This window comes from Eleutherodactylus coqui, chromosome 11, assembly GCF_035609145.1.
Source record: "Eleutherodactylus coqui strain aEleCoq1 chromosome 11, aEleCoq1.hap1, whole genome shotgun sequence".
Classification (NCBI taxonomy): domain Eukaryota; kingdom Metazoa; phylum Chordata; class Amphibia; order Anura; family Eleutherodactylidae; genus Eleutherodactylus; species Eleutherodactylus coqui.
In genome coordinates, this window is record NC_089847.1 from 119,681,561 (window position 1) to 119,708,127 (window position 26,567).

General features: G+C 44.5%; 1 protein-coding gene across 1 annotated transcript in view; it reads left to right on the forward strand.

The window, feature by feature from the left end:
* Positions 1-866: 866 nt before the first annotated feature.
* The window catches only part of CHST1 (carbohydrate sulfotransferase 1), a 48,153-nt gene continuing 22,452 nt past the window's right edge, over positions 867-26,567 (forward strand). The window contains exon 1 of the mRNA XM_066582446.1: positions 867-1,193. The gene's annotated coding sequence lies outside the window, so the exon portion shown is untranslated. The remainder of the gene's footprint in view (positions 1,194-26,567) is intronic.

Here is a 26,567-nt window from a genome sequence, read left to right on the forward strand (position 1 = left end):
CCAGCAGGGAAGGCTCTGAGTGCCGCCTCTGGCACGTGTGCCATAGGTTCACCACCACTGTTCTAGACCATGTTTGAACCTCAGAATTAGGGTTCCTGTTCCTTAGATGGATTCTGATTTTGACCTTATTTCTGGCTACATCTTGAAGCTTTAAAGTGGTCATCCCACAAAAATCACTTATCACCTATCTACAGGATTCAACCCCCCAGTGATCATAAGGACTGCACAACTCGAGCCATCCAAGGCGAACACAATAGTGGTGTGCATGCGTCACTGTGGACAAGTCTGGGGATGGGCCAGACGGCAAGGGGTGAAAATGAGGTGCTCGCATAAAGGTATCGGGGCGGCTGTCCCATAAAAGCCATTGGACGTGTTTGCACTGAACGACCGTCTTTGAGTTTGCTCTTTGGAGCGATTACTCGGCCAATAGTCGTCTTGTGTAATGGGATTTAACGATGAAGAATGGGAAGGTTCCTTAGATTCTGCTCCTTGGTTAGTCGGTGCCAGTCAGGAGGAGAATCCGATCAACCTGATGTTTTTTTTAGAGGGCACAAATTGCGAATTGTTTCTATGCCTCAAGACGAGTCAAGAAGAAGACGTCCAGATCTTAATGAAAGAATTACTTATGGCATTAGTGTTTGCCTCGGAGCCTTCCTCTACTTTTGAACACCTCTTCTCCCTCACACCTCGCTCCTTCACTATCCCTCCATGTGACACTTTCTCACATCCCTCCTCCTTCCCTTCCTCGCTCTCTTTTTTCCTCCCTGATGTCTCTTGCTCCCTCCCTCCTGTCTCCTTCTCTCTCAGCTGCTGGAGCTGTAATATCTCAGTGCCCTGGAAGGAGAAGCACATACATTTCAGCAGGACTGCAGTGAGATAGCTGTGGTGCCCTTCATCTGGCGGCTTCCTCAGCCCTCCCTTCCTCTCAGCCCCATCACAAGTCACTCTGTGATTTGCAGTGGATACCAGGAGCCATACTGGGGGGAGGGGGGTGACACTTGACTGGAGCAGAATACTCCCAACATATTAAACAAGGGACTAAGAATTTGGAGGATGGATGATATTAGTGTAACAGGCTGGGGGTCCAACACTGACGATGGTGGAAAAAATTCCAAGAAGCTGCCACGGTGTTTACTGCAAGCTAAATAAGGATCCCCCAGGTCCCAGCAGCATCCTGCAGCACCGGCTGGAAGGTAAGTGGACTGCAGTCCTGGGTGTCTGGCAGCTCCTGGGGTGGGACGCCAGCAGGACACTTGGTGGCTTCTTAGGTCACCAGGGCCGTACCTAGAAATAAGGCAAAGGGGCTGGATGCAACAAGGTGATATTATCCAGAGAACAACCCGGTTATTATTCTAGAGCGAGTCATAGGAAGGATAGAAAAAGTGACGATTTAGAGGAAATGGTCATTTATCTATCTATCTTGTATCTATTTTATATCTATCTATCTATCTTATATCTATCTCGTATCTATCTATCTCATATCTCTCATCTATCTATCTATCTCATATCTATCTATCTATCGCATATCTATCAAATATCTATATATCTGTCCAAAATCTATCTCATATCTATCTATCTAATATCTATCTATCTATCTCATATCTATCTATCTATCTATCTATATCTATCTCCTATCTATCTATCTATCTCATATCTATCTATCTATCTATCTATCTATCTATCTATCTATCTCATATCTATCTATCTATCTATCTACCTTACATCTATCTATCTATCTATCTAATATCTATCTATCTATCTCATATCTATCTATCTATCTAGCTTATATCTATTTATCTATCTATCTATTGCATATGTATCAAACATCTATATATCTATCTAAAATCTATCTCATATCTATCTATCATCTATCTAATATCTATCTCTCATATCTATCTAATATGAATCTATTTATCTCCTATTTATCTATCTATCTTAAATCTATCTAATATCAATCTATATCTATATATCTCATATCTATCTATCTATCTATCTATCTATCTATCTATCTATCTATCTCATATCTATCTATCTATCTATCTATCTATCTATCTATCTATCTATCTCATATCTATCTAACTATCTCATATCTATCTATCTATCTATCTATCTGTCCCATATCTATCTAATATTTATCTATCTCATATCTATCTATCATTTCTCAGGGTGCTGTTGTAGACACTTTAGTAGCTGCCACTAAGCCTCGTAATTTACGACTAATTTCCGGGCTGCACCTGGGTTTCCAACTTCAGGACTTCAGGTAATTAGCGGTAAATTGTCAGTGTTAGTGCTCCGTTAGGACTTATGTAGCAGTACACTAACTTCTATCTATCTATCTCATATCTATCTAATATATATCTATCTATCTATTTATTTATCTATCTCATATCTATCTATCTATCTATCTCCTATCTATCATCTATCTATCTCCTATCTATCATCTATCTATCTATCTATCTCCTATCTATCTATCTATCTATCTATCTATCTATCTATCTATCCATCTCATATCTATCTATCTATCTATTTATTTATCTATCTCATATCTATCTATCTATCTATCTATCTATCTATCTATCTTTCTCCTATCTATCTATCTATCTATCTATCTCCTATCTATCTATCTATCTATCTATCTATCTATCTATCTATCTCCTATCTATCATCTATCTATCTCCTATCTATCATCTATCTATCTATCTCTCTCATATCTATCTATCTCTCTCATATCTATCTATCTATCTATCTATCTATCTATCTATCTATCTATCCAACCAACTACAGAATGTTTATCTCACTTTCTAAACTCATCTATAGGTGTAGACCCCACTTACGGACACCCCTGGCACGTAACTATTCCACAAACCACAATGATCACACGCCATTTACCCTTTGACACATTTTAGCCACTAACTAGGTGTCCAGAGAGCAATAGAGCACATTAAGTGATAAATATTTGTAATGAGCACAATACATAGCGGAGCATCTCCATCCTGCGCGTCGCCTGACTGATGGATCGTCCAAAGAACAATTTGCATGACAACTGCGGGGCACAAGCAGGTCCAATCAGTTAGTCTGTGTGTTGTCTGGATGACTGAGGTATAATAATGCTATAACGGAGTGCTATATACCCAGCATAGGATGCCTACATCATAGCGGCGTACGGACATACGGACAGGAGTACTGTACGGTATATTATCTAGAGTATTGTATATATGAAGGCCTGAACAAATGTAGCATATGAGATCAATCAGATGTAGCAGAGCTGCATTGGTCATTTAGAACGATTCATTGCAAAGTGTAATAGCTGCAGCTTTACATGGGACTGCAAGTACGTCTACACATATAACGATCATTAACACGACCGTGATAACTTGATTCACGGCATTGTAGCACATTGCATTAAATGTCAAGTTAACATTTGCTACCTCTGTACTGTAACATCTTATCTCCCTTTAACAATGTAGCGTTTTAGAACCAATTCAGCTCTGCTACATCTATACAGTTGACTCTTCCTTTCAGCTACTCCCGTGGATTACCTAAAAGACTTCTTGACATAACAGATGGGCTCCCCGGCACAGGCCACCTGCTTTTGGTGCAGTATGTTAAATTAGAGGTGGGCCGGACCCCTGATCTGGTCTGGAGTGTAATTATCAACCCTGCAGAAACGGCAATCACAAATGATCTATTTTATGTCCTGAATGCACCTACTGCATTGGCGATGACAAGTTTGGCTTTGCAGTGCAGAACTTTGCTGCGTAGTATAGCGGTAGTAGTGCTGAATGTGCGGGTTAACTTTCTAAAGTATTGCAGTGATTGTGCGGCATGAAAAACCTTAGTCGGTTCTGTCTCCGGCTTGAGATCATGATGAGTTGTGCCAAATGAACGACCCAGCTCTGCTACATCTGTAGTTAAGGTTCAGCATTTAGAAGGGTCATATCCATCAGGCGTGATACAGTAGTAAGGAGCGGGGACTGTGGAAAGAATGTGGTAATCGGAGAGATGAACTAGCTTAGGAGCGAGGAGGAGATTTTGTAAGCAGGTAACACAGATATCATTTGGGATTGTACAGGGGGATAAGCAGTCGGTGTCTGTGGCTTAATGATAATGGCAGTAAGAATGAAGGGAACGCAGCTGGGAGGTCGAATCGAGTCCTTGGGCAAGAGATACATTGGCACGAAATTAGGGCGCCATGTTTACGGCCATGTAAGGAGACATAAAGTGGCACATATAAAAGTCTATGGGCCATACTGTAACTCCATGTGACTCGAGTCATGTTCCATTGACGGGAAAAACTTCCATGAGCACCATATGGCGGTGCATTGTACTGCGAAGCATGCTCCGTGCACGCATCTCTAGAAGTGTGCTAATACAAAGTACATAGAGATGTTAGAATGCTCAGAGTAGATTGGACAAGATTTTATAATAGTTCATCAGATAGTTGTCTGCTCGTTTGGCCAACGGCTACCTCGCCCAACGCCCCATGGCTTGGCAAGACATCTCTGGTAGCAGATTATCTCCAGGTGAAATTCAACTGCCCATTACGTATTTCTGCCGCCATGATGGAAGAGTCGGGAGGCCACCAAATTCAGCCAGATTGGCAGATTTGACCGATATACACCCAATATGCATGAACATTGTAATAGGAAACTCAGTTGTATTGCAGCCTGGATGCCTATGGGAAGACGCCTCAAGCCAATATTTCCAACTTTGCTCACCTATAGAGTATATGATGTACTAGAAGGTCTTTATTTTCTTCTTGATAGAATTTATTCCACCTGAACCCCAGAAACGAACAGACAGTGTAAATATTTAAACCAGTGACTCATTGTACTTTTCTTCTCCTTTCGGCTCAGATCACCCTGGCGATTTCTCCTGGAGATTGCAAAGTTTGCTGCTGGGGTATAGCTATAGTGGGTGTAGAAGTAGCCGTTTCTCCTGGGCCCTGGAGCTTGATGGTGCCCAAATGTCCCTCTGCTACAAGAGTATTACACGAGCATTATAAATGACACATAGCAGCTCACACCCATATCAGCCCCTGTAATTAATACAGTGCTCTTATCTGAACCAATAATTAAAACAGACCCCAGATCTGACCCCATAAATAAAACAGATGTGGGCCATGTCGGAATCCAGTGCAATGCTGGTGCCAAGAGCAGAAGAGAACCAGCCGGGAGCGAGGAACGGTGAGCAATACAAAAAAATGTTCAACGTTCCCAGGGACTGATGAATGCACTCATTGTATAGAAGTATTGCAAAAAAATCTTTACCAACAAAATAGCGCCCCCTCTGACAAGGTGGCGCCATAGGCAGTCGCCTACCTATGCTTACCCCTCATCCCGGTGTGCTGTCACATACGTGTGATATTCATTTGTATAGTGTGGCTGGATATATTATAATAGGTCTTACCACTGGCAAAGAAATCTGGAAGTAGCTCTTCATCCCTCATCCAAAAATAATGCACTAGGGCTTGATAAAAGCTTCACACTCCGCTCTCTCTGTACCCAAGTGTGAAATCAATATTTCAATATTTTTGGTTTTATATCTCAGCTGAGGTTCAGCATGATTTTTTCTTTTGAAGTGTTGGCTCTATTCGGTCCTCGATGAGTAAAATACAGAAGTCACACTGACATGGTTCGACCATATAGTCTACTCCTTGAGATCTACACTAGGCCGTATTAGTATAAGTCAATGTACCGTATCTATCTATCTCATGTCCCAACCGTGGTGTTTGGAAATCTATAAGAGACAATGCATGTATTTAACTAGGACCATAAGTAGCACATAAGTGGACCTTGTTGCTGTAGATAAGAAGGGATGCCTTCTTCTTAGGCGTTTCCCACACTCTACTATGGGATCTGCCCATTTAGCAAGAGTGATGTTCATAGTAGTTTACGGTATGTGGTGAAATTGGAAGGTGATCTGTAAGCTCAACGCCAGATCAAGGTAGGAAGAACAGTGTGTTTCGAATTTGGAAAAATTTAGCTCCTTTTCTTGGTTCCCCATTGAGATGTTGAAGACCCTAAAGTCATACCCAACTTTTAGGCCTATGTGCTTGCCCCACTTTGTATAGTGTGTCTCTGGGAATCGTATTAAGTCTGGTGTTTGAAATGCTGGACTTAATAAATTCTCCACATAGCAATTATTTCTCAAAAGGTTCCATGTATAGGAGATATTTTGGAAAAGCTTGACGAAAAAGTTGGCAACCAGTGGTGGAGGAACATAATAATGAAGTCCAACCACAAGAAGGTCCATGAGGTTCAGCACACTGTGGGCCAGTGCTTCTCAATCTTTTTTTAGCTTGTGGTATACCTTGGTAAAAAATGTAGATCTCTCTCTTTCTCCCCTTTGCCACGGCAATCCTGAGCACACTAGGGTACCCCGACACTGTGGTGGGGAATCCCTGTTGTAGAGAAACCCAAAGTCAAATCACATGTTTATGGGATCTATTATTTCTTCAGTGGGAAATACCATATATCTTGGGGGCATTGTCTACCTCAGGTCAACAATAGGGTTAGCTGTTGAGTTGGACAGATCCTTGAACTCAGCCAAACATGTCCCAGATGGGAACAACTCTGATTAAGAGGTGGCTTGGAGGATAGAAACAGCCAAGCTTGGATGAGCTATGCTGTCCCATAACTCTGATAGAAGTCAATGGGAGTTACACAAAAAAATAGAGATGGGAATATCCCTTTCAGTAAGTTACGGTGAAGAGACATGGAAGACAATGGTCAACTAAACTGCTGCTCCCGAAGGCTATGTTCACATGGGGTGGGAATTGCTGTGGAGTATCCGCTGTGGATTTCATCATTTTAATTGAAGGAGTGAAGTCTACTGTGGATCTGCGTCGAAATCCAACGCAACGGTGTGGATTTTGACATGGTTCTGCCCTGTGTGAACATAGTTTAAGGCCGGATTCACGCAACCGTATTTACACGCGCAATACACAGTAGATACAACTTATTGATTTCAATGGGTTTCGTTCAATTCCGTTACGTAATTAATAAGCAGCATGTTCTATATTCTTGCACATTTGCGCAGGTAAATAGAACATATGGAACTAATTAGGCTAACTAGCCTTTTCAATGCACAGGACCGTGGCTGTGGGCTTTTTGCACGCGCAATAAGTAAAGTAAAGAATGCAGTTACATTCGGGGGGGGGGGCGCGGGGGTGAGCGGGGGGTTGCGGAGGGGATCGGGAGAGAGAGAGACATCTCTGTCGCTCTCCACCACGCTCCCCTCCGCCGCCCCACGTTGCCCCCCACGGCACCCCCGAATCTTTAGGGACGAGCCAGCAGGTACTTGAAAAAGGCGATGCTCTCTCGAGTAAATCGCCTTATCGCGTATGCTCGCTCATCTCTAGGCAGGACCCATCTTTCTGCTTTTTTTTTTTTTGCTCGCACGAAGTTTGCATGGTCAAAAAAAAAAAAGACTTTTGACTGATTCATTGATTCATGCGCAATACGCTTCACAGCGGTGAGCCTATTAATGCATGCGCTCGTCTGTAGAAGGGATTCATGTGTGGCGTAACTTTATGCTTGTGCAAGTTATGGGTCCTTCACGCGGGCTTTTCTGTTTTTACGCACGCCTCAGAGCAACCTATTTGTGTTTTGAATGAGGCTTCTTTGTGCATATTGGCGCATTTTACTGTACTTTTTGTGTTCGCAGGGCATGTTTTTTTTTGCGCACGCCCCAATTTGATTGGCTAGTTAGACTAATGAGTTCCAGATGTGTTCTTCTTCCTACGGAATTGCCCAGCGTATTGCGCATTCTGTATTGGACAGCCCCATAGACTTCTATGGGGGCCTTTGGCGCCAAACGGTAGATTTTTTTTTTTTTAAAAAGGACAAACGATAAAACAGATTGAAATCAAAGGATTCTATTCTCTGCGTATTGCGCGCGCAAATTTTGTCTGAAGGAGCCCAAAATCTCCATATGTCCGTGGAGGTAAAATTCCGTCACATCTGAATCCCCCCTTACTGCTCAACTCCAATTAGGATAAACATCTTGGAAGTATTTTGTAAGGAATAATTGCGTCTTTGAATCCTTTCTTCCCCATAATCATGCATTATTAATCAGCGGTAATGAGTAAAGTCGTGTCGTATTGTACTTTTTGAAGATATAATTTTTGCTACAGGATAATGTAACTTCTGAAATGTAATTAGCATCTAATGATCTAATGGCTGGCAGCTTGTATCGCTCGCCTGCGGTGATGTAACCAGTTTTCCATTCCAAACCCTATAACAATCGGTAAATGACGGGGCATTTCATATATCACATTGCTGGAGGAGTAAAATAGTCGCCCTGACAACTGTGCCCTAATGAAGGACCGCGCAGCGCGGTGGTAATGAACGCTAACGAATGACCACACAGCCCCGGGAAAAGAAAAAACGCTTTCTGTATAGTGTTCTGAACAGAAGGCGAAATACCGCCATACAATGCCAACGTAAACGCAAATCAGGACCCGCGGTGGGAGCAGTTCTTTCCCACACCCTAGAAATATCCATAGACACAAAGAGATCACAGTCCGCAAATACGTTTCATCATTTTTGGATTGCCGTTCCCGTACGAGAATGTAATAAAAGTTGATCCATTATCGATTTTGAAGACAAAAACTTTCTTAAATACTTTGGAGGAAATTTATTGACGTCACTTTTTCCCAAAAATTTTTGTGGTGGGCGTGGCTTAGCGGGAGGGGTGTGGCCGCTGTGGTCCAATAGACTCAAAGGGGTTGTCTGCCCATTTTTTTTATTTTTATGAGGGCCTGCGATCAGTAGTTGATAGACGGGGATCCGCCACTCAGGGGACCCGTCCATCAGCTGATTGGCCAGCTGGCTGCTACGGCACTTCCTGCTCCGATCCTGGTTAGGACCGGATGTGACGTCCCGACAAGAAGAGGAACGGGAAGTGCAGTAGCAGCATGGCTTTCCCATTCATTTAAATGGGAATGAAGCCATCACTGGCACTTCCTTCCCTGTCCGCCCACTGCACTGGTCAGCGGGTTGAACGATCAGCGGATGGGGGTCCCGACTGGCAGAACCCCATTCTATCAATTAATGATGGCCTAAATAGAGGAAAGGTCATCAGTGAAAAAAAGGACAGACAACCCCTTTAACTTCGGGTTGAGCCCTGCTGTCACTTCACTGTATACTAGGCAAATAGATTTCGTAGCAGCTGTGCCTTTAATTGCAGCTCAGTCCTATTCACTTGCATGGGATGGAGCTGCTCTCAGGCCATGCGACCAATGAACGTGACGTCACCTGAGCACTTGATCCCCTTCAATCAGCTGATCGGCAAGAATCCTCAGGGGTGGACTCCTACCGATCTGACGTTGATGGCCTATACTCAAGAATATCGAAGTCCTGGAATCCGCTTTATTAAATTTCCCCCCTTGTGTTTTGGTTTCTCACCATTTTCAAAATCTGTTCTTGTAGTCAGTGAATGGAAATCTTAAAGGGGTATTCCACGAAAATACTATTGATGACCTATCCTCAGAGTAGGTTATCAATAGCTGATGTGGTGGCTGCTGACAGCGCTGGATGGGGGAATAGGAATGATTTATTGACTCGTGTAAAAGGGTTCTAAAGCTGCTATGGTGCAGCCCAGCAATTGTTGAGAAAAGGCGAATGGCAGTGGTAGCCGCTAGCAATAGTGTAACAGCCCAAGGGACCTTTTACACGGGTCGGAATTAGTTTGGCAGACATTTCTGTATCACAATGTTATCCCTATGGGGTTCGAATCCTGAACTTGTTCCAATCTGCGCAACTTTACTTAAAATACGCAAGATTAAATTACGCAGAAATATGTTCTACTACGGAATTTAGAACCTCTTGCGGAATTGTTGTTGCGGAGTTCTAACATACAGGAGGTGTAATTCCATAATTAAAGTTTGTGTAAGAAACGGAAATTCCACAAGACGTTTTGCGAAACGCATTCCGCAGTTAAAAGCGCAAAAAATCCGCACTAATTCACAAAGCCGCATCTGTGCTGCATCCTGCGGATAATTCCATCCCGTGTGAACGGACCCTAATGGACCTGCCTCACGGAATAGAATAAGGTCGCGGTAAATTCCACACCAGGGCCATTACATGCCGGCGCACCATGCTGATTTCCGTTCGCGGAGGGAAAATCACAGCATGTCCTATTCCAGCGCGGATTCCGCACAGCCGGCTTCCATTGAAGTCAATGACATTGTGGAAGGGTCGTGGGTTCTGCATCATCGCCTAGCGATGGTGCGGCATTTTCTATACTGCACATGTGCGCCATCCTGCTCATCCGCTATACAGAAAAGTCGTCTGCGGACAGGTACGCAGCGGTCTCCAGTTGGGCGCAGGGCCTGATTATGCTGAAGAATTACGCATGCGCAATCCGACCTGGCCCTGTGTATTTGGCCTAGTATGAGAGATTCTGGCACCCTACATATATAAGGGCCGTAGCTGCATCACAGGGCACTTCAGAGTTAAAAGCGCCATTGACAGGTGCGAGATGGAAATGTTCATGAGATGTCTGTTCACACTTACGGTGCGTGAGTTTGGAGCAAAGCGGAGCTCTGAATTTTAGGGTGTGCTCTGGTACTTACGGTGTGTGAGGCCACGAGGTAGTGATAGTATGGAGTACGAAGTTTGAGTATGGAGCGTTACGACTAAGATGGGAGTCAATGGACGGTATGCAGTGCTCTGTCACCCCGAGGAAGCAGAAAAACGTACCCCTGCACCACATGCTGCGAAATACGGAGACGGAGATACCGGTTATTGGTGTGAGACTTCTGGTTTATGGTTACCTAATGTCTAAAGTCCCTGTAATGGAGCGACTGCATCAGTATAAAATATTTTGCTTCCGTCTGTCATGGAGCGCCAACCTGAACCTGTGCCGCACCACCACCACCACTCACCATGGGCACGATATATGCAGGAAGCACGTAGACTGGCACGTACGAGGTTTGGAGTGGTGCGACTGTCAAGGATAGAAGAGCTGGGGCGGTTGGCCTGGCACACACAATGCCTTGGCAGAGAGCAGTTTGATGCCCACTTAGCAATTACTTATGTGTTCTATGAGTCTTACATAACTTCTCGTTATTTCCATACAGCTGAGGACGTACGTGGCTGTTGTCTCTACGAGGGCCGCGGCTGAGAGGGGATCGGGCTGAATGCTGAAAGCATTAACATTTACACTAGATGTACTTGAATGAAGAGCGCAGGAGGCTTACTCTGCAAATAATCGTCATTGGAAGTGGAGCGTAGAAATAAAACGTGTGTGGATGGATGGATGGATGGATGGACGGACGGACGGATGGCTGGATGGACGGACTGCTATCTTGGAGCGCACGGTGATAGTATGTAGCGTTGATAAGTGACACAGTTTGCTCTTTCAGGAGAGTTGCCGTTTGCTGAGGATTACAGGAGATTACTGTAGAGTTAGTAGCGTGATGATATCTGAGTGTTGGCGTCGTCAGTGAAGTCACATAAAGGCATCTTTGAATAGATCTACAAGGGCTTCACAGAGGCCCCCTATAGTTTGTACATTAAAAGGTATTTCCAACTGAGAGAAACATTTTACAATATATATACTGTAGTTGAAAGACTTTGTGAATATACAGCTCTGCCTATCTTTTACTGATCCTGAGTTACATCCTGTATTATACTCCAGAGCTGCACTCACTCCTATTCTGCTGCTGGAGTCACTGTGTACATACATTACTTATCCTGTACTGACACTGAGTTACATCTGTATTATACTCCAGAGCTGCACTCATTATTCTGCTGGTGGAGTCACTGTGTACATACATTACTTATCCTGTACTGATCCTGAGTTACATCCTGTATTATACTCCAGAGCTGCACTCACTATTCTGCTGGTGGAATCACTGTGTACATACATTACTTATCCTGTACTGATCCTGAGTTACATCCTGTATTATACTCCAGAGCTGCACTCATTATTCTGCTGGTGGAGTCACTGTATACATACATTACTTATCCTGTACTGATCCTGGGTTATATCCTGTATTATACTGCAGAGCTGCACTCACTATTCTGCTGGAGGAGTCACTGTGTACATACATTACTTATCCTGTACTGTTCCTGAGTTACATCCTGTATTATACTCCAGAGCTGCACTCACTATTCTGCTGGTGGGGTCACTGTGTACGTACATTACTTATCCTGTACTGTTCCTGAGTTATATCCTGTATTATACTCCAGAGCTGCACTCACTATTCTGCTGGTGGAGTCACTGTGTACATACATTACTTATCCTGTACTGATCCTGAGTTACATCCTGTATTATACTCCAGAGCTGTACTCACTATTCTGCTGGTGGAGTCACTGAGTACATACATTACTTATCCTGTACTGTCCCTGAGTTACATCCTGTATTATACTCCAGAGCTGCACTCACTATTCTGCTGGTGGAGACACTGTGTACATACATTACTTATCCTGTACTGATCCTGGGTTTAAAAAACACCAGTGGGTCGGAGCCCTAAGAGAGGAGAGAGCCGGCAGCAGAAATATCATTACAATTGATATGCCGCAGCTTTGAATTATGCGCCGCATGCAAGTTTCAGCACGGCTTGGCCGCAGCGGATCGGCCGCAGCAGATTTTTGTAAATCTCGTCCACTTTGCTGCTTAATCTCGTGATTAAAATTTCTGGCGGAATTTCCGCCCCGTGTGAACCCAGCCTCAGGCCTCATTCACACGGGCAATGCGATTTTTTGGGCCGCATGAAAATCATATGTGCGGAAGGGAGCCATGACCAAATCTCGCGTTTTCTCTCCCAGTCACACAGCTGGGTGCGGCATATATATGCCTCCTTTGCCGACATGTACATCATGGGGGGTTAATACAAGCATTCTGATAGTTCTTCATTGGCTGATAAAGTGGTATTCCGGGACTTCGTGAACTTTTTATATTGATGACTAACAGGTTATCAATGGATGATCGGTGGGGAACTGCCGCTCGGATGACCGCAGAACTACTGATAACTGGCTATGGCCACTGGAGGAGACAGACAGCGCCGACCATAGTGCAGCGGCCTGGGTTGCTTTGCAGCGCAGCTCTTGTTAAATACAATGCAATACCAACCTGGGCCGCTCAGCGCTTCCTGCTTCCTCTGTTGACCTGGGGAATCGGCTGATCGGCGGGGATTCAAGCAGCGAGTCCTCAATCTATGGGTCAGTCATCAGTAGAAAAAGTTCACTAAGTCCCGGAATACGAGTGCGATGCGTTCTGTTGCGCTTGCGATTTTCACCCGCATGGAAAAAAGCACATGAAAATTGCCCATTATTCCCTACAGAAGCAAAACCGCAGCGCAGCGCCCTGGCATGACCGCCGAACACGGGGCGATTTTATTCTGTTCCCATAGGGAAGAATAGGCAATCCTTCCACCGAATCCCCCAAAAATAGAACACGCTGCAATTTTTTTCTTGCATCGCTTCTTCTTATTGCATTGCAAGAAAAAAATATATCACACATGGAAATACCCCGTTTAACCCCTTAAGGACCAGGCTGTTTTGTACCTTGAGGACCGGATTCTACCCATGTGGTGGTTTTACTGCTCTATAGTTTTCCCTTAGCTACCAAAATTATTTCTGCTGCAATTTTTTTTTTTCGTGACATATAGGGCAATTTTTTTAATAACTATTTTACTGACCTTTTTTTTCAGTTTTTTAGTTTTATTGGGGGTAAAAAGCTAACAGTAGTGATAGTAGTCATTGGCAGAGTTGATCAGGGTCTGATAGGACCCTGCAGCTCTGCTGTGCCAGGGGCTCCTAACGGTCACGTGATCACCGTATCTCATAGTAAAAGAAACTTCCACTTTCACTTCTTAGTACATAGCACTCATGGAGAGCTATGTACCCAGGAAAGGAGAAGGTAGAAGTGGTTAAAAAATGCTTCTCCCTTCTCCTCTGTGTTCTCAGCTGTGCCTAACAGCTGACAATCCAACCTGCTCCTGCTTGATTGCAGGAGTAGAGGCTTTAATCCTGCGGCGTACAACCCGCTATCAGGTGGGATTAAAGCCCAGGACCAAGCACATATATTTACTGTGCTTAGTCCTTCAGGGTTTTAAAACAATGGGTTCTATTTCTGAGCGATGTCTCGCAACGCACAGAAATCATGCTGAAAAATTGCCCACAAGGCTCGCACCCTAAGGATTTCGATAGGTAAGAAATGTTAAACTGCTGGGACCCCACCAATAGCAATGTAGCTATGAGGGTTCAGAGGTAGCTGTTACACCTTCTGCCACATAGGTAAACTCTAGTATCAAAAATGTCAAAGATATCTGTGTGTCAAATTCTACACAGACCAGTCCAGGAGAAGTTGTCATGGCGGTATGGGCCAGGTGCAGAACAAAAGGGAAACTGAACGACTCCAGGCATAGAGGACATCAGCTGATAATAAGGTCTGCGTCACACACTGCAAAGGAGCCCACTGCATTGGGGCCCAGGAATTTCAAGTTAGTCCTCTGCCCACCGGTCGAGGGGGATGGAGTTTGCTTTCCGTCCTCACCAGCACAACTGCATTTGTAATGCGGAGCAGTCATCCATTCAGCTCAATTGGAAGCAGCTGTGCGCCTGCACTGGTATGATGTATGGCTCGTGCCCCTCTTGTTCGTTGACGTTTCTTTTGCTTTGTTAGTTTGCCACTTAAATTCTGTTTATTTGTTGTTATTTTGTATCTGATTGTTCGGATACAGGAGCAATTATGTAAATATTCCCGGAGTCAGCGCTACGGATGCAGGTGAGTCGTTCTCATGTGCAGATGTAGGCCTAATTGAGCCTGCGTGAATTTTATGGACTTAATGAATCGCAAAACAGGAAATTAGCAGAATTTCCCAAATATGACTTTGATAAATAAACTCTAAAAGGCGGAACGTAATGACGGAGCAGTTGGCATTCGAAAGAGATAAACCTGAAGGAGTAGATTTTAAAGGGACATTGTCCCCTATCATAAGGTATATCAGGAATGGGGAGTTCAGGATGGTGTATCATAGTCACCAGGTGCCCCGTTCCAGCGCCCTGTCCACGCCATGTGCCGGCATCTTGAGTCTTTCTGCGCACGCATCTCCCAGACATGCGCCAACTTCACAGGGACACAGCACTGGCATGGGGCGCCCAGTGAATATGAAACCCTGCAGTCCCTGTTGCCTCACTTTTTAACCCATAACGTAGTTTATGGGCCTCAAGGGTGATGACAGTGTCATAAGGTGATGACAATGGGCATCTGGTGATGACAGTGGGCATCTCTACCATTGGGTACTTAACTAAGGTTTCTAAAAATCAATCCGGGACTATTGAAGCAATAAAAATAGGGGTACTTACCTGTCCTCTGCCCCAGCGCTGCAGCCCTGCGGTTATCCTGGTCTTTGCTATTGCTGCAGTGACCAGGTGCCCTTTTCCTGGCATCACCATACAGATACAAGGAGCCATGATACCAGGAGAATGGCACAAGGTCACTGTGGCCTCTTATTGACTGTAGCGGTCAGTTGGTAGCACGAAAAGAACGGGAAGACCGCTGGGCTGCCCCATAACGGCAGTCCAAGTGCCTCAAATTAACATAGTGACCTCTTATTAAGGGATTCCGCAGCGGAATCTTGCCCTGGGAGCAGCGTCGTTCGCGCTTACCTGCTTACTTTCATCTTTACTGCGGATGGTCCGCACGGCAAGACCTTTTTTTTTTTTTAAACTCCTGCTTCTCCCACGTCATTGCAGAAAGGCTGCGGATCGGACAGCTTCCATTGACTTCAATAGAAGCGTCCACTCGGAATCCTGAATATCAGTGCCGACCGAGTGATCCATACTGCTGACAGAGTGCCCCACATGCATAGTGTGAGCAGACTGCCCTCAATAGCCAATACTACCATAGAGTACAGCTATATATTTGTACAGCTCACGGCCTCATTCACACGAGGGCTTTTACGCCGTCCCAAAGTCGCGACCATGTGAAGCATTGTATTCCAATGTATTCGTTCACATAGGTGATTTTCGGGCGCGTGAAAAAAATCACGCCATCAAATCGCCAGCCATTTTTGGTCGCTGATTTTTCTTGCTGCGTCCACAGATCGGTCTTGACCTACCTTTTGACGAAAAACGCTGGTAGCTCCCACCAATCGTGAAAATACACACGCTTGTGTGAATGAGGCCTACCACTGATATGTTATAGCTGCACATACATCGGCTATCAACGGGCTGCATAATTATGAGAGAGGATGGCCAGAGATAGTAGCATGCAACAGGTTAAATGGTCACTGAGCTCCAAAAATGTAAATGCAAAGAGTAGAAAACCTGTGAACAATTTCCATACACTGCACATATAGGAGAGCAGGATCTTCTCTATCTCTCTGAGCTGGTGGGTGTAGACGGCTGCTATAATGTTTCCATACACTGCACACATAGGAGAGCAGGATCTTCTCTAGCTCTCTGAGCTGGTGGGTGTAGACTGCTGTTATAATGTTTCCATACACTGCACACATAGGAGAGCAGGATCTTCTCTAGCTCTCTGAGCTGGTGGGTGTTGACGGCTGCTATAATGTTTCCATACACTGCACACATAGGAGAGCAGGATCTCCTTATCTCTCTGAGCTGGTGGGTGTAGACTGCTGCTATGTAGTCTCCATACAATGCACACAGGGGAGCAGGATCTTCTTTATCTCTCTGAGCTGGTGGGTGTAGACTGCTGTTATAATGTTTCCATACACTGCACACATAGGAGAGCAGGATCCTCTCTACCTCTCTGAGCTGGTGGGTATAGACGGCTGCTATAATGTTTCCATACACTGCACACATAGGAGAGCAGGATCCTCTCTACCTCTCTGAGCTGGTGGGTATAGACGGCTGCTATAATATTTACATACACTGCACACATAGGAGAGCAGGATCTTCTCTAGCTCTCTGAGCTGGTGGGTGTAGACGGCTGCTATAATATTTCCATACACTGCACATATAGGAGAGCAGGATCTTCTTTATCTCTCTGAGCTGGTGGGTGTAGACTACTGCTATGTTGTCTCCATACTGCACACATAGGAGAGCAGGATCTTCTCTACCTCTCTTAGCTGGTGGGTGTAGACTACTGCTATGATGTCTTCATACACTGCACACAGGGGAGCAGGATCTTCTTTATCTCTCTGAGCTGGTGGGTGTAGACTACTGCTATGTTGTCTCCATACTGAACACATAGGAGAGCAGGATCTTCTCTACCTCTCTGAGCTGGTGGGTGTAGACTACTGCTATGATGTCTCCATACACTGCACACAGGGGAGCAGGATCTCTTCTCTATCTTTGAGCTGGTGGGTGTAGACGGCTGCTATGTTGTCTCCATACTGCACACATAGGAGAGCAGGATCTTCTCTACCTCTCTGAGCTGGTGGGTGTAGACGGCTGCTATAATGTTTCCATACACTGCACACATAGGAGAGCAGGATCTTCTTTATCTTTCTGAGCTGGTGGGTGTAGAATACTGCTATGTTGTCTCCATACACTGCACATATAAGAAACCAGTATATCATCTATCTCTCTGAACTGATAGGTGTAGATGGCTGCTATGGTGTCTCTATACACTGAACACATAGTTGCTGTATTATGGCATCCATTGGCTGGTACCATATGGCTCCATAGACTTCTGTGAGTGACACAATAGCCCCTTTCCCAATGGAAGCAGAAAATCAGTGAACTTTATAGGGCTATTTTGAACCTTTTTAATTGATGGCCTCTCCTTTGGTAGTCATCTTCAGTACTCACTGCAGGAAGTGGGAACGCCACGCTTCTCCTATACTTTCTGTTTCCCTCATGGTCAGGACAGGATGTGACGTGCTGACCATGAGAGAAGCAGGAAGTGTAGTACAAGAGTGGCGCTAACATTGATTCCAATGGGAGTGAAACTGGCACTCGCACTTTCTGCAGTGACCACTTGTGACGATGTCCGGCCCGCTGCATTGACAGTCAGCTGATGGATGGGGGTCAGAGCGGAAGACTTCAGTCCATCAACTACTGATGACCCATCAAGAAGGAGAGGTCATCAGTTAAAAAACCCAGAATATCCCTATACTTCCATCAAAGTTGCCCCCTGGCACCCCATAGCAGTGGTGTCATGTAGCTCTATGGGTACATATAACAAGCATAGTTCTGATCGACTGACCATGAGTAATTGTTACTTAATTATAAGGTGACCCTTACAGTCTTGTACTATTCTGTGTGTTAATCTATGATGGTCCCAAAGAGATGGTTGTAGCAGCGACTGCAGCGGTATCCAAGGCTTTGTGGTCTGTACTAAAGGAACGTTCCTTAAAGAAGAAGATGGATTTCTTTTGCAGTAATTTGCACCTGCAGCTGCTGCTACAATCATTTCTTTGGGACTTCATACATGTGGATCCTGTCATCCGGATCTTGTTGGAAGCGTGCAACTACTACCCTGTGTGGCTCTCCCGGGGGGTCAGTGTGAGTTGTGCTGCTGCTACATCATTTGAATCTATGACAGTGTTGCAGTATATGATGTGTGACTGTATGATGGTGTTGTAGTATATGATGTGTGACTGTATGATGGTGTTGTAGTATATGATGTGTGACTGTATGATGGTGTTGTAGTATATGATGTGTGACTGTATGACAACATTGTAGTATATGATGTGTGACTGTATGACAACATTGTAGTATATGATGTGTGACTGTATGATGGTGTTGTAGTATATGATGTGTGACTGTATGACAACATTGTAGTATATGATGTGTGACTGTATGATGGTGTTGTAGTATATGATGTGTGACTGTATGACAACATTGTAGTATATGATGTGTGACTGTATGACAACATTGTAGTATATGATGTGTGACTGTATGATGGTGTTGTAGTATATGATGTGTGACTGTATGATGGTGTTGTAGTATATGATGTGTGACTGTATGATGGTGTTGTAGTATATGATGTGTGACTGTATGACAACATTGTAGTATATGATGTGTGACTGTATGACGGTGTTGTAGTATATGATGTGTGACTGTATGACAACATTGTAGTATATGATGTGTGACTGTATGATGGTGTTGTAGTATATGATGTGTGACTGTATGATGGTGTTGTAGTATATGATGTGTGACTGTATGACGGTGTAGCAGTATATGATGTGTATAAATGTATTAAGGTGTTATAGTATACTATGTGTGGCTGTACAATAGCATTGTAGTGTATGATGTGTGACTGTATGACGGTGTTGTAGTATATGATGTGTGACTGTATGACGGTGTTGTAGTATATGATGTGTGACTGTATGATGGTGTTGTAGTATATGATGTGTGACTGTATGACGGTGTTGTAGTATATGATGTGTGACTGTATGACGGTGTTGTAGTATATGATGTGTGACTGTATGACGGTGTTGTAGTATATGATGTGTGACTGTATGATGGTGTTGTAGTATATGATGTGTGACTGTATGACAACATTGTAGTATATGATGTGTGACTGTATGACGGTGTTGTAGTATATGATGTGTGACTGTATGACGGTGTTGTAGTATATGATGTGTGACTGTATGACGGTGTTGTAGTATATGATGTGTGACTGTATGATGGTGTTGTAGTATATGATGTGTGACTGTATGACAACATTGTAGTATATGATGTGTGACTGTATGATGGTGTTGTAGTATATGATGTGTGACTGTATGACGGTGTTGTAGTATATGATGTGTGACTGTATGATGGTGTTGTAGTATATGATGTGTGACTGTATGACGGTGTTGTAGTTTATGATGTGTGACTGTATGATGGTGTTGTAGTATATGATGTGTGACTGTATGACGGTGTTGTAGTATATGATGTGTGACTGTATTAGAGTGTTGCAGTATACTTACAGGAATGCTGCCTTCCAATAGGTGGCCCTGCAGAGCTATTGTTCCATCTCTCTTATTTGCATTTTGCTCACTCACCTTCTAGGTGCTCTCATTAAGGAGAAGAGATAGCATTCCCGACCCACATCACAGGCCTCTCGTTAGCCAAGCCAGAAACCTACTGCACACGGATGAGGGACAAAAAACCCTAAACAGCTGTCTGTGTATGGATTCTGGCTTGGCTTTCAATTCCCAGTCATTGTTACAAGGCTTGTATAAAGAGTCTAACATTGACTTGCAGGAATGCTGCCTTCCAATAGGTGGCACTGCAGAGATATTGTTCCATCTCCTTTATTAGTATACTATGTGTGACTGTATGACGGTGTTATAGTATATGATGTGTGACTTATTTCAGTGTTGTAGTATATGATGTGTGACTGTATGACAGTGCTGCTATATACTGTATAACTTGTTGTTGTGCCGAGCAAAAGTGGAAATCCAACAAGTTGGTGGGCTTATTTTCTGGGCTGGTGTGGAGTGAGGTATCTTTTGGTTTAACTCTTACGTTGGCAGTATTACCTGACAGCATGGCGTAACTTGAAAAGAACTGATGGTGACAAGCACGGGCGTAAGCATAGGGGGTGCAGAAGGTGCGGTCGCACCTGGGCCCAGAAGCCCTAGAGGGCCCATAAAGTCTCTCTTTCCCATATTGCAAACCAATACTATCAATGAAGCTTTATAGTTGGGGGCCCCGCAGCATCAAGTTACGCCTCTGGTGACAAGGATTCTGGGCAGACAGTCGGGGCAGCGGCCGTACGGGCGCACAGGACCACATAGTGTGAACTCAGTATTGACTTGCTTGTGATTAAACTGTAAGAGCTCAGCAGCCCTTCATCAATCTCTTGTCTATATATCGATGTTCCTTCACAATGGCTGGTGATGGTGTGTGACAGCTGCCTGGTAATGACCGTAACGCAAATAATTTGTGGTTATTACCCGTGTAATACCTTACCAGGGTGTCAGCTGCTTAAAGGAGGTTTCCAGGCACCTCTAGGAGTTACAGCTAAGTAGCAGCATCCTGCACCTTTTATCTGCCGCTCTGGACGCTCTTCTTCGTCCCATGCAGCCGCCAATTTGCCGCTCTGTTTACATGCATCTCTCCCGCTGGGTTACCTACAGCTCCTTGTTTATTGGTCAGAGCAGTAGCTCCGCCCACAACTTACAGGTCCTACAACTTACTGGCACCAACCTCCCTCCCACTGAGAGTGCCAGAGAAAGCTTTGATGAAGCAGACAGACAGGAGCTCCCAGCACTAAGAACTGCAATTGAGGAATACAGCGCGGAAGTAGCAAATGCATAGAAGATATCAGAGGAAGTGGAGATATTTTTTCAAGCAGAGGGTCACGTGACATTAGAAAATAAAGAAAGTAGCTAGAGCGGGTACAGAGAACTTGTTATAAAATTACTTTGTGACTTAGATTTTATAATGTTAGTCTGTGCCCGGAATACCCCTTTAAGTAACTTTCTTGGCTTAATCTAAGTTTGCGTCACAGATGGGGGCAGTATTCAAGCACTGCTGTCTCGTCCTTCTACGTCACTCACTTCTGACACCTTCCGCTCTATGTGGGAAGATATATTGAGTCAGGCTGTCTAGTCAGGTATTAGTAAATCCCACTATGCCCCACGCCATCAACAGCCACAACAAAGAAACAATGGCCGACATTTCAAAGAGATTGTATACTCATAGCATACATAAAAGTAACAAAAAAACAACCATAAAAGAAAATTAAGAAAAAAGGGAAAACATGGAGTGCTGTAGCAGGCCCACTGGCTAGATATTTCCCCTTATTCGTGTGAAGACCCAGCATTTTTGATGAGGCTGGCCTCACTTACAATTTGATGCGTGGGATTTGCCACTTCTACTGACCCAAGCAATCCTGCAATGTTCTCCAGGGTCAGGAGTGATACTCTCTGCACCTTTCTTAGTCACCTCATCATTGCTCCAGCTCAAGGCTGTCAGATCCTTTTCTCTCCTGCCTCCAGGTCTTCCTTCCAGTCCGGAATTCAGCTCAGCTCTCTGGCCTACCCTTATGGTTTTTGTGTGCCCCTCTCTGCCTTCTATGCAGTGAAAAATTGCCTTTTATATCAGAGCATCCTCCAATCACAGAGTCCAGTGATCATGCTCAGTCCCGTTACACTAAAATTTGGTACAGAATTTTGCGTATATGCCCAGTCTGTTTCAATGGCAACATTAACCTTGGGGTGAGTTCCTTACACATGTAGACCCTTACACCTGACCCGAATAGCGTAGAACGGAACCCATTGTAACGGAGGCTCTGAATGGAACTGATGTGAAGATAGCCCTAATCTAAACCGCATTCTAGTGTGTGACTGTTGCAGTGTATGCAGGGGCGTAAGTAAAGGCTCAGGGGCCCTGATGCTAAAGGTGAGCTGGGGCCCCCCTCTATCTGTATCTGTACCCGTACCCATACCTAAACCATGCTGCATAGAGACATAACTTGAAGCTTCTGGGCCCCAATGCAAAACCTGTAACAGGGCCCCCAACTATAATGCTTTATTCATAGTCCTGGGCTCCCTATATGGAGAAGAGAGGCCTTATGGGCCCCCTAAGGCTCCTGGGCCCGGGTGCAACCGCACCCCCTGCACCCTCTATAGTTACGCCCCTGAGTATATGTCTTGTAGTATAGGGTTGATTGCGCAATATAATTAGGGAGCACAGTGAGTACGGTAATATTACACACAGCGCTGCTTTAGACGCCACACAGCTTTTACTTCTACACGCTGTCTGCTAATAAGATGTGGAAATTTCCGACTCTGCTGTTTGTTGTAGCTGGAGAGGTTTCCCTGTTTGCGCAAGTCCGTGCGTGCGCTGCTGTTTTAATAGACTGTTCTGTCAACTAGGGGAAGAAGAATATTTACTAATAGATGGCATTGTCAATTTTAGGCAACTGACTGCAATCCCTCGAGGCACAAAAGTCCATATGTTGCCTTTCTCTACACGCAGCATCATTAACTCCTTCTGCGCCGCATCCCTCAGTACATAGAAGCTGCACAACAACGACTATACAAGTGACTGCATTAGAAATTCTGCAGATACAACTGCTATGGAAGCGTGACTGCAGGATCAGACTACACAGAGTTTGTAGTCTGTAACCATGGAGACACATGAGTCTACGTAAGAGCTGTATGCGCAATAGAATGCGATAAATGCGCAAAGTTACTTCATTATCTTAAAAAAAAGCTAATTGGGTGTAAAGGTGGACCTAATGATGTAAAGTGTATGGGTAGCATGAGACCATGATTAATTCCTTAGTGACTGGACGATTTTAGGTCCTAATGACCAACCAATTTTTTTTTGTTTGTTTTTTTTCATTGTCGCATTCCAAAAGGTATAACTGTCTAATTTTTTCCGTAAACATAACCTTATGAGGACTTGTTTTTTGCAGGATGAGCTCTAGTCTTCACTGCTTGCACATATGGGCCCATATAACATTTTGATCGCTTTTTTATTACATTTTTTTCTAGAGGTAAGATTACCAAAATCTTCAATTTAGGCAATTTTTTAATGGTGTTTACCTCCTTGCAATATAAATAATATGTTAAAGCACTGCTCCTGCAAAAACACGTTTCCAATGCATCAGATCAGATAGGCGATTTTCTGCCATATAAAAAAGTGCCCGGCTGGCCAAGATAGTGTATAGGAGCGCATTTTGGCTGGGCGCTTTTACACCAGGCAGGAAAGATAGTCCTGGAACTATCTTTCCCGGACGAAATATGGCTGCTGCCATAGGCTCCTATGGGAGCCTATGGTAGCTGGCGGAGAAGGAAGGTGGGAGGAAGTTTAGCAGTGTGTCTGCTAAACTCCCACCCCCTTCCCTCCTTCTCTCCGCCCATTGCTGGCTGTTTGCAATGGTAATTGGCGGGATGGTAGCTAGTTGCTTAGCTCCCACCTCCTTCCATTGCTGGCAGCCGACAAGGGACAGAGAGGGGGTAGGAGCTTAGCACACTAGCTCCCGCCCCGCCCCCTTCCCTTGCCCAGAGCCGGCGAGGGAGCGGAAAGGGAGAAGGCAGTTTAGCAGAGCTAAACTGTCTCCCCCTGCCCGACGGCAATCCAGGCTCGGTGTATATGCGCCAGGCCGGGGGCATCTGAACAGGTGCACAAACGGCAGATTTGTGCGACTGTTCATGCATTTTTAGGATGCTGGCAGGCGCACGTAAAAACACCTACGCTCATGTGAATAAGTCCTGAGGCTGAGATTATTTTTTTACACAGCAAGTGAGAAAAGTTGAGTTTTGACCTTTTTATTTTTTTTATATATATTTTTTATTATTTTGTACACTTTTAAAAAAAACTTTTTATTTTTGTCCCAGAAGGCGACTTGAATGTCATCAAGAACAATTGTTCTTTTAATACATTGAATTACATCAGTATTGACCTATAAGATTCTGCCTCTGGCTCAGCCTCATCGCTCATGGTAGATGGCAGACATGGAGGCCATTTACAAGCCTCTGGGTGCCACAGTAACCCATTTGCATGCAAAGGGTTAAACAACTGGAATAGGAGATTTTTCCACTCCCAGCCAATAGAACTGGAGCCTAGTAACTATCAGCATGAGAAACCCATGCCAGCCTTATTCCTATGTGCCATAAAAGGGCACATGCAATGGAATAAACCCCTTAGTGACAGCTGGAAAAGCACGTATTGGTCACTTAGGGGTTAAAGGGGACATACACGGGACTGGATGGCAATACATTGGGGGCTTGTGAGTTAAAAGGGCATGTCAGCAAGCTGCCCCCCAAAAAAGTCTGGTCAATCATGCCATGCGACTGATGTGGTATCAGCTAATTAGGTAGGGGGTGGGTGATGGTGGAGCAAGACGGGCTGATAATATTAATCATGTTTATATATATATTTATAAATCAAACTACTAACGAGCACTTGTCAGTGAGTATGTAAGTGCTTCTCATGCTCCTCCCCTGGTGACATCATCCCTCCCCCCGGTGATGTCATCAAAGGTCCTACAGCATATATAAAACACAGAGCCTGACCGACAGAAGAACAACACAATTAGGGCTCTTCAAAAGGGAAGGACAAAAATAACACAATGAGAATACAACTCAGCCGTTATTATCTCAGACACAACTTATCAGTCCTGACAGAAGACACCAACCTACCTCCACCACAGAGATCTGGTGAGCTAAAGGACCTGTGATGACGTCGCTGCTGTGGGAGGAGCCATTCTGCAGTTTGGTAGAAAGTACTGTATGTGGGTTCTTCTCATGCTCCGCTTCCTGGTGACGTAATCGCAGGTCCTATAGGATATATAAAACACAGAGCCTGACCGACAAAAGAACAACACAGTTAGGGCTTTTGGAAGGGGAGGACAAAAATAACAAAATGAGAATACAACTAAGCCGTTATTATCTGACACAACTCAGCCGTCCTAACAGAAGAAACCGACCTACCGGCACCACAGAGATCCGGCGGGCTGAAAGACCTATGGTGACATCACTGCTGTGGGAGGAGCTAAGCTGTGTTTGTCTTGTGGGGGAATCAAGATGCATGTAGTAGAGCTGTGTGCATAATGTGTGGGGATCATAATGGATGTACCGTGTAGCAGAACTGTGTGGCGTATTGTGCCACCAGAAACCCTGGTACTATAATTTCCTAATAATTACTAGCATATATAAATATATTATATGTGTGATATAGGTATTGTTATATTACTATGTCATTATTGGGAATGTGAGAGGCCCCATAAGTCCATCCAGATCAGCCTATTGTCCAGCCATATTGATCCAATGGAAGTGTAAAACATTATAAGTAAAAGTAAGAAAAAGTTTAGGGATGGTCTCAGGGGATCTGATATCGTTCCATCAACGGAGGAGATGCAAGGGTGAATATGCAGCGTGTCCCAGGCAGCAGCTGGACAAAGTCTGCATTGTGATTGCTTCAGCGGTAGAAGCAGACCTAGGAAAGACACACAGGGGAAACGGCCTGAACACAGACCCTGCTGTTGGAAGGGAGGTTTACAAAGTGAAGGGTATTCAGGATTACAGTCACCTGGTTGTAGTTGCCAAGAGCCAGATATAGAACAGGAAAATGACTCGCTTAGAACAAGTATTTACAGGCTGCAAACACAAGAGCCAAACATGTAAAATAATACCGCACAAGAGTGCAAGGGGCAGTATAGGTCTAGAAACTGGTGGCATTGGGGCATGCACCAGGCACATACATACAGGTGAGTGGGCGCCATTGTGAAGATTAAAATGGGCCCCCTTCTGCTGCTGGATTATATTATTCCCCTACCAACCTTGGACAGGAGGACTTAGTTCTTCACCCGTCCCCCCGTCCCGCCCCCCCAACTGTTCTGCCAGAATCCTTGAGTTAAAGTAGTTTAGCCAAAAAATTATCCAAAGGGGAAAGGTGATAAAGGAATGAAAGAAACATTACTTACCTGTTTATTCCATTACCACTCCAGCGCTGCCATTTTGGTGCTCCCTGCCAACTTCTCTTTACTCGGCTGCAGCAATGATGTGACTGCAGCAGCCAATCACTGGCCTCAGTTATCTCGTGTTACATGCCACTGAGGCCAGTGATTGACTGCAGCGATCATATTGGGTATTCGAGCAGAGCATCCAAGTAAACAGAGACCAGAGGTGAATATCAGACCTGGCGGGGAAATAAGTCGGTAAATAATTAAGCTTCTTTCCTGGACGTCCTGCA